A 14,978-nucleotide genomic window follows, 5' to 3' on the forward strand; every position below is an offset into this window, starting at 1 on the left:
AGCTCTGCATCTGACCTCCTTCCACTCAGTTCACTTGTCTCTTCTTTCTCAAATTTCCATCTCCAAAGTTTGGAAGAATTTTTTCTTTCTACAAATTTTCATTGTACCTAACCTGTACTTATTTTTTTAGTATTTTCTACTTTCTACTTTATCTATAGTGATATATCATAAGAATACTTCTCCAAGTAGACTACAAGATTCTTGATGGTAGAACTGCTGACTGGTTAATCTTGTGTTCTCCAATGGTACCTTGATAATTAAGTAAAATGGTAAAAATTTGTTTGTAAATTTGTTTCTTACAGTTCATTCCTAGTGCCTTTGTGCAGGTAGGGCAACCATCTAGTCTGTTGAGGAAAACGAACTTTCTAGACATGACCACAAGATGGCACAGTGACTGCAGCCTCCTGGTATCATTGAGGGTGGGCCAAGAAAAGAGAACATGTCTCCTTCCATTGCTAGATGCTCAAGGGAAATCCAAGAGAACTTTCAAGTTTAAATTATTCTGTTAATTCACAGAGATAATCAAATAGATCAGACAACTGTTTTCTTCCACAGATCCAGTTAGCCAAAAGAATAAAAAGCTCCCCTCATCTTCCTGGCCTCTTCCTTCTATTCATTCAACAAATATTTGAGTACCTCCTATGTGTATCCATGTTTTAGGTATTGGGCATGTAGAAATGAATTCTTTGGCCATCACTGGGTCCAACTAAAAATTCTACAGAGAAAAACAAGTGTTCCTTTGTTATTTCTTGTTACTTCCGATGTCATCTTTTTCTATCTTACTTAGCATGGATCAGTCCATGGTTTTATATTATTCAACCAGGTTTCAACTCGCAAGAAAGGCCAATCAGTCAGCATCTAGCAATGACTAGTTTTGTTTTAGCTGTGATTATCTGTGGCCTTCTCCCCTACTTCCCGGTTACCCAGGTAATTAAGGCTGTATTCTCTTTACAGTAAAAGATATTAAGATTCAGAAAGGCAAAAATTGTGTCCAATACTGTATAAGTAAATACATGGGAATGTATATGCTCAGGTCAATATATCACTAATTCCTTTATATCTATGCCAGTAAAACTGCTTAAAGCAAAAGAAAACAAGTCCAACATTGTGGAAGGTACCTATAAATAAATTTGACACACACTGTTAAAAGAGACTTTTTGACAAGATAGATTTAATGTAAATTTACTTAGTAAAAATCACAGCTAGTTTAGAAACATTTCTTTTGCAATAAATAAGCAAGACTGTAAAAATAATAGAAATATAATAGTTTAGAAACATCAAATATCACACATTGTTTTAAAACTATAAGAAGTTACTGCCTGGTAGAATTAGCCCTCTTTGTGGTAGGAGTTATAGTTGAATACTCATTGTTTTTCAGTATTGGACCCCCTGGCTCTTCCCTATGCCTTCTCTTGATACCTAATCCCTCCACCAACCTGGCTGTGCAAGATGGGATTCAGTTCCAACAGCTTTTGCGAACTCTTTGCTTCATGAGGATGAGGACAGGGGATTAATTTGAGAGGCTTTGTGAGAAACACATTTCCTGTTGTAAAATGCAGTGTGGAATTTTGGTTACTGTGTAAGTTCAATAGAGTAAATTTTGTTTCTAACATTTAGTTATTTTCTCTGAGTTTTAATAATCATAATATTTTCACAAGTGCATTATAATCTTTACCAACCACAGTTAAGCCACAAGTAGGAGTCAGTCTATCTCTGGATAGTCAGTAATCATATACTATCCTAATTGACATTCAATTTAACTCAAAAAATAACTTCTGGCTCTACATACATCAGTTTTATTTTAGCTGTGATTTGTATTTATCTGTGATGTGATCACCATGAAATTTAAGATACAACCTGTCTGTATTACTGGTTAAGAAGATCACCAAATAGTACTTTAATATAAATCTCTCATTACATATGAGCACATAGTCTCCTTCACACAGTTTTCCTCTTGAACATGATTTTGTGATGAGAGGGAAGGTGAGGTCCTTATTTTTTAAGATCATATCAAGGTATTTTGGAGCAGCACTTATTTCTGAATAACACACTGATGACAACAACTTTGCATTATGATCCCTTAAGAACTATATTAGAAATTTACATATATCACTTTGTGTAGTTTTTCACAGTACTTCAAGGTAAGTTGTTGTTCCCATCCTTCAGAGAAAAATGCTAAAGAAAGATTAAATAATTGTCCAAAATTACATTGCTAGGAGTCAGACCCATTTCTGATTCCCAAAGCCAGTCTGCTTCACTACTGTCCCCTGTACCATATTAGGGTTCTGAATCAGGAGATGGATTATGTTTGAGGCCCTCTCCAAGTCAAAGATTTTTAAAAATATTTTTATTACCCTATAATAGTTGTACAGGGGAATACATTGTGATATCCAAGTCAAAGGAGCAGACAAAGGCAATTTCTAGAACTATATTACCTGAGGTTATGGAAGGACCTTCTGTCTGCAGCATATCCCTATGTCATTGGGAAAGGGTCCTGGAATGTGGATTATATCAGGAATGATTGGGCAGTGGACAATGGTCCACCCCAAGGTTCTGGTTCTCAAGAGAGAGAGGGCCCAAGGGTTTCGCATTAATGGGTTTGAACCCCTTTTTTGTTAATTACCTGTCAGCAAACACTGCCTATGTTTGTTTATTATAATTTAGAAAGGTTAAGTTTCTTTTTTTTAAACTTTAAGCTATATGGAAATTGAAAAGGGATTACCACTGAATTCTGTTTCAGAAAGCACCAAAGGCACATAAAGATTGGTTATGTTCTAAATAATCTGAAAATGAGGCCAAGTATGAGTGGAGGAAGCAAGTTGGACAAGTACCTTCGCTGTAGGACCTCTGTAAATTACCAGAATAATTAAAAAATTTTCAGTCTCTGGTAACATGACTCCTTTACCCATCTTATCTCATAGCTCCAGTGTGTATCTCTTGCACTTTATTCCAAAAATAGCAAATCCCCTGAAGCTACCCAGACCCATGATAAGAGTTTCTAACTCTCTCTACCTGGAATACCTACCCATGCTTGGCTAGTACTTGTTCTTTTATCTTGACTCCAGTTTTACTTCATTTTACTTTATTGAATTAATCAAAGGCAGACCTGCCAGTTATCATGGCACTTCTTTCTTTTTAAGGCTACTGTCAATGAGTATACAGATGTTCTTAAGCTTACAATGGGGGTTGCATTCTGATTAACCCATTGTAAGTTGAAAACAGTGTGAGTCAAAAATACATTTAATACACCTAACCCACTACACACAACTTAGTGTAGCCTACCTTAAATGTGCTCAGAACACTTACATTAGCTTACAGCTGGACAGAGCATCTAACACAAATCCAATTTTATAGTAAAGTGTTGAGTATCTCATATAATTTATTGAGTACCATACAGAAAATGAAATCAGAAAGGTTGTGTGGGTACACTTTCACACAGATATGAGGTCAAAAAATCATAAATTCAATCATAATAAGTCAAAAACCATCTGTATTTAAAAGTGCCATGAAGGAGGTTGAATTTAAACACTTTAATGGGTGCGTTCTTTGGTATTTGATAAATGGAATTTATCCCAGAACTGTTTATTAACAGCTCTCATTTCCAGCTAGAGTATATTCCTGGAGTCTTTAAATCTTGTAGTATGATATGCTAGTTGGTAAGCAACAGGTGAACTGCACTGGCTTCCTCAAGTTCAACAGCTGAGAATGTGGCAATGAAAACCGCCTAGATACATATCCTTCCTAGTAAGGGTTTAAGCCAGTACTGGCCACATCTTTTTTCTCCCCTCTGAATGGGAAGGAAAGATTTTGAAGAATTGCCCTTATAAAGGATTTCAGTTTATTAGTTCTCAGAAAGTTTTCTGTTCCTATTTCATTAAATGCATATGAACTTTTAAGTTTATTTCTTATCCTCTTTAATTTTTTTTCAATATGAAAATTTTGCCATTTTTTTGTTTTTTAAATACCCTTATTGAGGTATAACTGATGTTTATAAACTGCATATAATTTTTATGAGTACAAATTAACTGTACAAAGCAGTTTCATTGAGATGTTTACATACATGTATATAATGTATTTTGATCAGATTTACTCCATCAATATTACTCTTCCTTAAACCCACTTACTCTTTCCCACTTTTTAAGTTTTTAGTGAGTTTCACTGTATTTTCATATTATATGTATCATACATGTAAAGAACTTTGTTCATATTCACCCCCCTTCACTTTCTTCCCCTCCCACTGAATCCCCTCCCAAACAGTCCTCCTTTTACAGTCATATCATTATTATTATTATTTCATCTAGATTCCACATATAAGTGAAAACATGCAATTTTATGTCTTTCTGAGGTTGGTGACTTGATGATCTCTAGTTCCATCCACTTTCCTGTAAATGGCATGATTTCATTCTTCTTTATTGCTGAATAATGTTCCATTGTATGTATGTACCACACTTTATCCGTTCATCAGTTATTGGAAACCTAGGCTGATTTCTTAGTTTGGCTGTTGTAAGTAGTGCTGCTATAAATATGTGTGTGCAAGTATCTCTATAGTAAGCTGATTTATATTCCTTCAGATGTATGCCAAAGGAAGTATAGCAGGAACATATGGTAGTTCTATTTTTAGTTTCTTAGGGAACTTCCATAGTGACTTTCATAGTGAATATACTAATTTACATTCCCAGCATTGTATAAAAGGTTACTTTTTCCCACATCCTTTCCTGCATTTCTTGTTTGTTTTCCTAATGATAACCATCCTGACTGAGGTGAAATGAAATCTTAGTGTCATTTTGATTTGTAATTTCTTTATGACTAAGGATATTGAACATTTCATTTGTTTGTTAGCCATGTGTGCTTCTGAGAATTGTCTGTTCAGTTCATTTGCCCACTTACTAGTTGGATTATTTGTTTTTTTGGAATTTAATTTTTTCGAGCTCTTTATATATTCTGGATATAAATCCTTTGTCCAGTGACTAGCTGGCAAAGATTTTCTCTCTGGATTATTATTTTTTTTCCATTTATTCATATGTGCATACAATGTTTGGGTCATTTCTCCCCCCATCCCCCACGCCCCCTTTCCTCCCCACCCCCTCCCTCTCTCCCCCTACCCCCTGGCTTCCAGGCAGAAACTGTTCTGCCCTTATCTCTAATTTTGTTGAAGAGAGAATATAAACAATATTAAGAAGGACAAAGCATTTTTGCTAGTTGAGATAAGGATAGCTGTACAGGGAGATTCCTAGCATTGCTTCCATGTACAAATGTGTTACATTCTAAGTTGATTCTTCTCAAACTGACCTTTTCTCTAGTTCCTGATCCCCTTCTCCTATTGGCCTTTGTCACTTTAAAGTTTCTGCATTAGTTCCTTTGCATTAAGGACATCAAATACTATCATGTTTTTTGGGTTTCTTACCTATCCTCATACCTCCCTTGTGTGCTCTTGCCTTATCATGTGACCAAAATCCAATCCTCTTGCTATATTTGCCCTTGATCTAAAGTCCACATATGAGGGAGGACATACGATTATTGGTCTTCTGAGCCTGGCTAACCTCGCTCGGAATGATGTTCTCCAGTTCCATCCATTTACTTGCAAATGATAACATTTCATTCTTCATGGCTGAGTAGAATTCCATTGTGTATAAATACCACATTTTCTTAATCCATTCATCAGTAGTGGGGCATCTTGGCTGGTTATGTAACTTGGCTGTTGTGAATAGCACTGCAATAAGCATGGATATGCAAGTGCCTCTGGAATAACCCGTGTCACATTCCTTTGGGTGTATCCCCAGGAGTGGGATTGCTGGATCATATGGCAAATCTATGTTTAGATTTTTAAGAAGCCTCCAAATTGTCTTCCAGAGTGGTTGTACTAGTTCACATTCCCACCAGCAGTGTATGAGGGTTCCTTTTTCTCCAGATCCTCACCAACACCTGTTGATGGTGGTGTTTCTAATGATGACTATTCTAACAGGAGTGAGGTGGAATCTTAGTGTGGTTTTGATTTACACATCCGTTATGGCTAGAGATGGTGAGCATTTTTTCATGTGTTTTTTGGCCATTTGAATTTCTTCTTTTGAGAAAGTTCTGTTTAGTTCACTTGCCCGTTTCTTTATTGGTTCATTAATTTTGGGAGCGTTTAGTTTTATGAGTTTCCTATATATTCTGGTTATCAGTCCTTTGTCTGATGTGTATCTGGCAAATATTTTCTCCCACTCTGTGGGTGTTCTGTTCAGTTTAGAAACCATTTCTTTTGTTGAGCAGAAGCTTTTTAGTTTTATGGAGTCCCATTTATCTATGCTATCTCTTAGTTGCTGTGCTGCTGAGGTTCCATTGAGAAAGTTCTTACCTATACCTATTAATTCCAGAGTATTTCCTACTCTTTCCTGTACCAACATTAGAGTTTGGGGTCTGATATTAAGATCCTTGATCCATTTTGAGTTAATATTGGTATAGGGTGATATACATGGATCTAGGTTCAGTTTTTTGCAGACTGCTAACCAGTTTTCCCAGCAGTTTTTGTTGAAGAGGCTGTCTTTTCTCCATCGTATATTTTTAGCACCTTTGTCAAAGACAAGTTGGTTACAGTTGTGTGGCTTCATATCTGGATCCTCTATTCTGTTCCACTGGTCTTCATGTCTGTTTTTGTGCCAGTACCATGCTGTTTTTATTGTTTTTGCTTTGTAATATAGTTTGAAGTCAGGTATCATGATACCTCCAGCATTGTGTTTTTGACTGAGTATTGCCTTGGCTGTTTGTGGCCTCTTGTGTTTCCATATAAATTTAATGGTAGATTTTTCAATTTTGTTAATGAATGTCATTGGAATTTTGATGGGAATTGCATTAAACATGTAGATTACTTTTGGGAGTATCGACATTTTTACTATGTTGATTCTACCAATCCATGAGCATGGGAGATCTCTCCCCTTGCTATAGTCTTCCTCAATCTCTTTCTTCAGAAGTTTATAGTTTTCCTTGTAGAGGTCATTCAATCCTTTGTTAGGTTTACACCTAGGTATTTGATTTTTTTGAGGCTATTGTAAATGGAATTGTTTTCATATATTCTTTCTCAGTTTGTTCATTATTAGTGTATAGAAATGGTAATGATTTTTCTATGTTGATTTTATATCCTACTACCTTGCTATAGCTATTGATGGTGTCTAGGGGCTTTTGGGTAGAGTTTTTTGGGTCTTTAAGGTATAGGATCATATCATCTGCAAATAGGGATATTTTGACAGTTTCTTTACCTATTTGTTTTCCTTTTATTCCCTCTTCTTGCCTAATTGTTATGGCTAGGAATTCCAGTACTATGTTGAATAGGAGTGGAGATAGTGGGCATCCTTGTCTAGTTCCTGATTTTAGAGGGAATAAAAAGTTTCAGTTTTTCTCCATTAAGCATAATGCTGACTGTAGGTTTGTCATATATGGCTTTTCTAATGTTGAGGTACTTTCCTTCTATTCCTAGTTTTCTTAGAGCTTTTATCATGAAATGGTGTTGGATCTTATCAAAGTCTTTTTCTGCATCTATTGAGAAGATCAAGTAGTTTTTGTCTTTGCTTCTGTTAATGTGGTATATTACGTTTCTTGATTTTTGTATGTTGAACCACCCCTGCATTCCTGGGATGAAACCTACTTGGTTGTGGTGAATGATCTTTTTGATGTATTGTTGAATTTGGTTTGCCATTATTTTATTGTGGATTTTTGTATCAATGTTCAAAGTTCTCCTTTTTTGAAGTGTCTTTGCCTGGTTTTGGGATAAGTATAATACTGGCTTCATAAAATGTGTTTGGCAGTTTTCCTTCCCTTTCTATTTCATGGAACAGTGTAAGGAGGGTTGGTATCAGTTCTTCTTTAAAGGTCTGATAGAATTCATCAGAGAATCCATCAGGTCCTGGACTTTTCTTTTTGGGGAGACTCTTGATTGCTGCTTCAGTTTCATTTTGTGTTATAGATCTATTCAGGTGATTAATATCCTTTTGGTTCAGTTTTGGATGATCATATTTATCTAGAAATCTGTCCATTTCTTTAAGATTTTCGAATTTATTTGAATATAGGTTCTCAAAGTAGTCTCTGATGATTTCTTGGACTTCCATGGTGTTTGTTGTTATCTCCCCTTTTGCATTCCTGATTCTACTAATTTGGGTTTTTTTCTCTCCTCATTTTAGTCAGGTTTGCCAGGGGTCTGTCGATCTTGTTTATTTTTTCAAAGAACCAACTTTTTGTTTCATTAATTCTTTGTATGGTTTTTTTTTTTTTTGGTATCTATTACATTGATTTCAGCTCTATTTTTATTTTTTCTCTCCTTCTATTTGTTTTGGGATTTGCTTGTTCTTGTTTTTCTAGGACTTTGAGATGTATCATTAGGTCATTGATTTGAGATCTTTCAGTCTTTTTAATATATGCACTCATGGCTATAAACTGTCCTCTCAGGACTGCTTTTGCTGTGTCCCACAGGTTCCGGTAGGTTGTGTTTTCATTTTCATTGACTTCTAGGAACTTTTTAATTTCCTCTTTTATTTTATCAATGACCCATTGTTCATTAAGCAATGAGTTATTCAGTTTCCAGCTGTTTACATGTGTTTTTGTCTTTACTTTTGTTGTTGAGTTGTGTTTTTATTGCATTGTGATCAGATAGAATGCATGGTATAATTTTTATTTTCTTATATTTGCTGAGGCTTGCTTTGTGTCCTAGGATATGATCTATTTTGGAGAAGGTTCCATGGGCTACTGAGAAGAATGTATATTTTGTAGAAGTTGGATGAAATGTTCTGTAGACATCAAGTAGGTCCATTTGATCTATTGTATACTTTATATCTAGAATTTCTTTATTGATTTTTTTTGTTTGGATGGCCTATCTATTGATGATAATGGGGTGTTAAAGTCTCCCACAACCACTGTGTTGGAGTAAATCTTTTTGGTCTTTCAGGGTATGCTTGATGAAATTGGATATGTTGACATTGGGTGCATACAGATTGATGATTATTATTTCCTTTTGGTCTATTTCCCCTTTTATTAATATGGAATGTCCCTCTTTATCTCGTTTGACCAATGTACGTTTGAAGTCTACTTTGTCAGAGATAAGTATTGCTACTCCTACCTGTTTTCAGGGGCCTTTGGCTTGGTAAATTTTCTTCCAGCCTTTCATCCTAAGCCTATGCTTTTTTCTGTTGGTGAGATGGGTCTCTTGTAAGCAACAAACTGTTGGATCTTCCTTTTTAATCCATTTCGTCAAATGGTGCCTTTTGATGGGGGAATTAAGTCCATTAACATTAAGTGTTAGTACTGATAGGTATGTGGTGATTCCTGTCATTTAGTTGTCTTAGTTGTTTGAAGGTTTGATTGTGTGTACCTAAGTTGAGGTTACTCTCTACTTTCTTGCTTTTTCTTTTCCTGTAGTTGGTGCCTCCTGCCCTTTCATGGTTATGTTGGGTTTCACTTTCTGTGTGCAGAATCCCTTGAAGAACCTTTTGTAGTTTTGGCTTTGTGGTCACATATTGTTTTAGTTTCTGCTTATCATGGAAGACTTTTATTGCTCCATCTATTTTGAATGATAGTTTTGCTGGGTAGAGTATCCTGGGGTTGAAGTTATTTTCATTCATTGCCCGGAAGATCTCATCCCAAGCTCTTCTTGCTTTTTAGTGTTTCTGTTAAGAAGTCTGCTGTGATTTTGGTGGGCTTATCTTTGTATGTTATTTGTTTTTTCTCTCTTACAGCCTTCAGTATTCTTTCTCAGGTCTCTGTTTTTGTTGTTTTAATGATAATATGCCATGGGGTAGTTCTATTTTGATTTGGTCTGTTTGGTGTTCTGGAGGCCTTTTGCATCTGTATGGGAATAGATTTTTCTAGATTTGGGACATTTTCTGTTATTATTTTGTTGAAAATATTACACATTCCCTTTGCTTGCACCTCTTCTTCTTCAATGCCCATGATTCTCAGGTTTGGTCTTTTTATGGAGTCGGTGAGTTCTTGCATTTTCTTTTCACAGGTCTTTAGTTGTTTAACTAATATTTCTTCAGTTTTAATTACCATTTCATCTTTGAGTTCTGAGATTCTGTCTTTGTTCTATTCTGCTGGACTGGCCTTCCATTTTGTTTTGCAATTCTGTTTCGTTCTTTTTTCTGAGGTTTTCCATATCCTGAGTCGTTTCCTCTTTAATGTTGTCTCTTTTTGTCCTGAGTTCATTTATCTCTTTATTAATCATGTTTTTTGTTTCACTTTTGTGTTTATACAGTGCTTCTATGCTTTCTTTTATTTCTTCTTTTGCTTTTTCAGATTCTCTATTTTTGTTGTCTTGGAATTTCTTGAGTGTCTCCTGTACATTTTGGTTGACCATATCCAGTATCATCTCTATAAAATTCTCATTGAGTACCTGTAGTTTTTCTTCTTTTAGATTATTCTTGTGGGCTTCATTGGGTTCTTTGGCATAATTTATCTTCTTTTTGTTGGAGTCTGGATCTGAGTATTTGTTTTCTTCATTTCCCTCTGGTTCCTGTACTAATTTTTTGCTGTGGGGAAACTGGTTTCCCTGTTTTTTCTGTCTTCCCATCATTGCCCTTGGTGTTGTTATTGTCCCTGTACTGTGTGCTATTAAGTATTTTCTAGCTTGTAATTATAACACTGGTGATATTTAGAATGGAAGGGTGAGAGGACATGGAAAGCAAAGAAGTTAAAGAAAAAGGGGAAAACAAATAAACAAGTAGAAAAAAACAAAACAAAGAAACAAAGTTTCAAAGTTATAAACAGGGAGAGATAGTGTACTAATCAACAGTAAGTTGAACAGGCATTAGAGAGACAGAGGATTGAAAATAAAAATTAAAAAAAAGAAAAAAATTAATAAAAAAAAATACTAAAAAAAAATCTCCAAGTTCAAGTGCAATAAAGTTTCAGTCTTAATTTTGGTGTTCGTTCATCAGCCTCCAGTCCTGGAGATGGTGTCTCAGAAGTAGCTCTGTCATTGTCTCATCAAAGGGTAAAAAACTAAAAAACAAAACAAAACAGCACAAAACAAAAAAAAAAACCCACAAAGTGTCCCAAGTTCAAGTGCAATACAGTTTCAGTAATTTTTTCAGCATGCAGGTGTAGTTTGGTTGTTGTCTCATCAAAGGTAGGGAGACAAAAAAAAGTCTGAAGACAGTTCTGTGAATGGCTATCTGAGGCTGTAGCTCGCCTGCCCCCTGCTGTCAGCCTGCTGTTGCTGGAGGCTTTATTTATGCAGATCTCAGGAGTGAGCTTAACACTCACCTGGCCTCTCAGGCCTTGTTTATTCTGATTTCTCCTGGGTGCGAGCCACTGCTACAAGCTTTCCCCTTTCCAAGCACACTGGGGGAGCTGGCACTGCACCAGCTTTCTCAGGCCTGCATGTTTATTTAGGGTTCACATGGGAAGTGGGCCTTCTCCCCTCTCCTGGGGGGTTTTCCTCCCACTGCCACTTTTACAAGCTTTCCTGCTCCTGATTGCTGGGCGTGTATCACCGCTCCTGCCTTCTCCAGCCAGCTTGTTTGTTTACAATTCACATGGGAAGTGGGTCTTCCCCTCTCTCCTGTGGAGTTTTCCTCCCACCACCACTTTTACAAGCTTTCCAGCTCCTGGTTGCTGGGCGTGTGCCCTCACTTTGACTTCTCCAGCCAGGCTTGTTTATTTACAGTTCTGTGAGGGATTCCCCTCACCCCCTCTTCGGTGCTCAGGGTGCCCCACCCTCTTTGCTACGTGTCTTATGTTGTTATTGCTTATTATTCGGTTTCTCTTTTTTTCCCTGGTGGGGGTCGGTCTGTCCAGGAGGCTATGCTGATCCTGATCCAGGATTGTCTGTGGGAGAACCGCGTACCACTTAGCTCACTTTGTGGTCCACGTCTTCCAAGCCATCTGGGCGCTGCCATCAGGTGGCGGCGCGGGAGCCCTCCTGGTTTCTCCATTTAACGTGAAGTGGAGATGGTATGCATAGGCTGGAGGTGTGGAGGAGTCAAAGTTTTGCCTCTTCTCCTGGAAGATGTATCTCCAGCGTCTCTCCAAGATTTTACTTTAGGAGGCACGCTTTCTGCTTCCTCCCTCTAGCTGCCATCTTGGAATCCTCTGTCAATCTTGTTTTTCAAAGAACTAAGTAACTTTTTGTTTCTTTGATTCTTTCTATTTTTTTTGTCTCAGTTTCATTAATTTCTGTCCTGGTCTTTGTTATTTCTTTCTACCTATTAATTTGGGGTGTTAGCTTGTGCTTGTTTTTCTAAGAGGTTGAGGTACATCATTAGGTTATTTGAGAGCTCTGATTTTTTTTTTTAAGGTGGGCATTCATAGCTATAAGCTTTCCTGTTAGCACTGCCTTTGCTGTGTCTCAAAGGTTCTGTCTGGTACATTGTTTTTATCTTCTTTTTCTAGGAATGTATTTCTCCATTTATTTCTTCCATGACCCACTGATCATTAAGCAATGTTTTGTTCAGGCTCCATGTATTTGAATATTTTCTGTGGTGTCTTTTGCTGTTGATTTCTAGTTTTATTCCATTGTAGTCCGTTAAAAAATACAGGAGGTTATTTCTATTTTCTTATGTTTACTAAGACTGTTTTATGTCTTAAAATGTGATCTGTTTTGGAGAATGCTGTGCTGAAAAGAATGTGTAGTCTGCACCTGTTGAGTAGAATGTTCTGTAGCTGTCTCTTAAAGTCCATTTGAACTATAGTGTCATTTAATTCTGAAGTTTCTGTGTTGATTGTTTTTGTCTAGATGCCCTATTTGTGAGGGTGGGGGGTATTGAAGTCACCTACTATCATTGTGCTGGCTTTATCTGTGCTTTTGTGTATAGTAGTGTTTGTTTTATGAAATTGGATGTGCCAGTGTTTGGTAATATATGATTATAATTGTTATCTCCTGTTGATGAATTCTTCTTTGTCTGTTTTGACTGATTTTGGTTTGTAATCTGCTTTGTTGGGTAAGTTTAGCTACTTCTTTCTTTCATGCTCCATTTATTAGAAAATCTTTTTCCATCCTTTCACCCAAACATTCCATGTCCTTTTATGATTGAGCCTTTCCTATCTTCCCACCTATCCTCAGATAACCATAGATCTCCTTCCTGTCACTGTAATGTATTTTTCATTTCCCAGACTTCTGTATAAATGGAATCAGGCAACATACAATATTTTCTTGCCTGGCTTCTTTCACTAACTTTATTTTGAGGCTTACCCATGATATATAGATACAGATATATAGATAGCAGTCATTCATTTCTTTTTGTTGCTAATTAGTAGCCTATGAACCTAATTAGTAGTACAAACCTACTACAACTTTTTTATCCATTCACACATTGATGGACATTTGGGTTGTATCTAGTTTGGGCTATTAGAAACAAAGCTGTTATGACTATTCATGTATAAATCTTTGTGAAGACATATATGTTAATCTTTTGAGTAAATATATGCAAAATGGCTGTGTCATATGGTAGGCACATGTTTAACTTGTCAAACAAAACCCCACCAAATTGTACCATTTTAAACCTTACTGTCAGTGATGGATAGGAATTCTACTTGCTTCACATTCTCACAGCACTTGATGCAGTCAGTCAGCTATTCACTGTTTTTAATTTTGGTCATTCTAGTAGGCAGGTAGTATTATCTCATTGTGTTTTGTTGGTGATGCTTTTCTTTTGGTTTTCAGGGGGTGTTTTTTTTCTCCAAGTCAGATGGGTAATATGTGGACAACATAACAAGGGTTGTGGGAGGCATATCTTACACTGTAGCATGAAAACCCAATCATCATGCTTATAAACCACAAAAGGATCTCATTGTGGTATTGATTTGCATTTCCCTAATGACCAGTGATGTTAAGCATCTTTTCATATGCTTTTTGCCATTGATACATCTTATGGGTGAAATGTCTATTCAGATATTTTTACTTATTTTTAAATCAAGTTGTTTGTTCTCTTATTGTTGAATTTTGGAAGTTCTTTATTCTGGATACAAGTTCTTTACAAAACACACACTTTTGTGATGACTTTGTCTAGTCTTCTAGTGACTAGTCTTTTCATTCTCTAATGTCTTTTGAAGAGCCATTTTAAATTTGAATGAAATCCAGTTTATCAATTTGTCATTGTGCTTTTGCTGTTGTAACCAATGAAGTTTTGACTGTCACAGAGATTTTTTTCCAAGGTTTTACTCTAGAAATTTCAGAGTTTGGGTTTTATATTTAAGTCTGTGATCCATACAAAGTTAAATTTTGTATTTGGTATGAGATGTAGCTCTAAGTTCATTTTCTTGATATATGGACATCAAACTTTTTCAACAGCATTTGTTGAGGAAAATATTCTTTCTGGTAAAATAATTTTTCTACTTATAAAAATAAGATATTTAATTTGGGTGCCGGTGGCTCATGCCTGTAATCCTAGCTACTCAGGAGGCAAAGGTAAGGAGGAATGCAGTTCAAAGCCAGCCTGGGCAAACAGTTCACCAGACCCTATCTCAAGGAAAAAAAAAAAATCACAAAAAAGGGCTGGTGGAGTGGCTCAAGTTGTAGGTCATGAGTTCAAGCCCCAGTACCGCAAAAAAAAAAGTAAGATTTTTATATAACACAGAAAAGTGTAAAGCCTTTATCTTGACAAACTATTATTTATAACTTGCTATGTACATTTAAGAATATTGGTGAGTTGGAGGGCTAGTTTTATGTGCATACTTTCTAAAATTAGGATCATAGTGTTGCACTAATTCTGTGTTCTCCTTTTTAAATATTTTATACCATGGGTATTTTTTCATGTGATTTAACTTTTTTTTTTTTTTTTTAGCAGCAGTTCTGGAGTTTGAACTCAGGGCTTCACACTTAACTAGGCAGGCACTCTACTGCCCAATTTTAATGTTCTTGAACTTTTCTTTTTCATGTTCTCTTAAACTGCATGTTTTTTAATAGCTGCAGACACAGACTTTCACCCCTTTTATTAGACATTCTCGGTTTTATTCTTAAAATATGCTATGAGCATCTTTATACTTAAATCTTTTCTCATTTCTGTGTTAATTAT

General features: G+C 36.1%; 1 protein-coding gene and 1 non-coding gene across 8 annotated transcripts in view; one reads left to right on the top strand and one right to left on the bottom strand.

Annotated features, from left to right (window-relative positions):
* Nucleotides 1-14,978, top strand: part of Plag1 (PLAG1 zinc finger) — a 50,899-nt gene that overhangs the window by 19,151 nt on the left and 16,770 nt on the right. The gene's annotated exons all lie outside the window — the stretch shown is intronic.
* On the bottom strand, nt 13,647-13,750 carry LOC141421832 (small nucleolar RNA U13). The gene has a single exon (XR_012446522.1). It is a non-coding gene; the product is annotated as a small nucleolar RNA U13 (small nucleolar RNA).

The sequence above is a fragment of the Castor canadensis genome, chromosome 3 (assembly GCF_047511655.1).
Source record: "Castor canadensis chromosome 3, mCasCan1.hap1v2, whole genome shotgun sequence".
NCBI classification, from domain to species: Eukaryota; Metazoa; Chordata; class Mammalia; order Rodentia; family Castoridae; genus Castor; species Castor canadensis.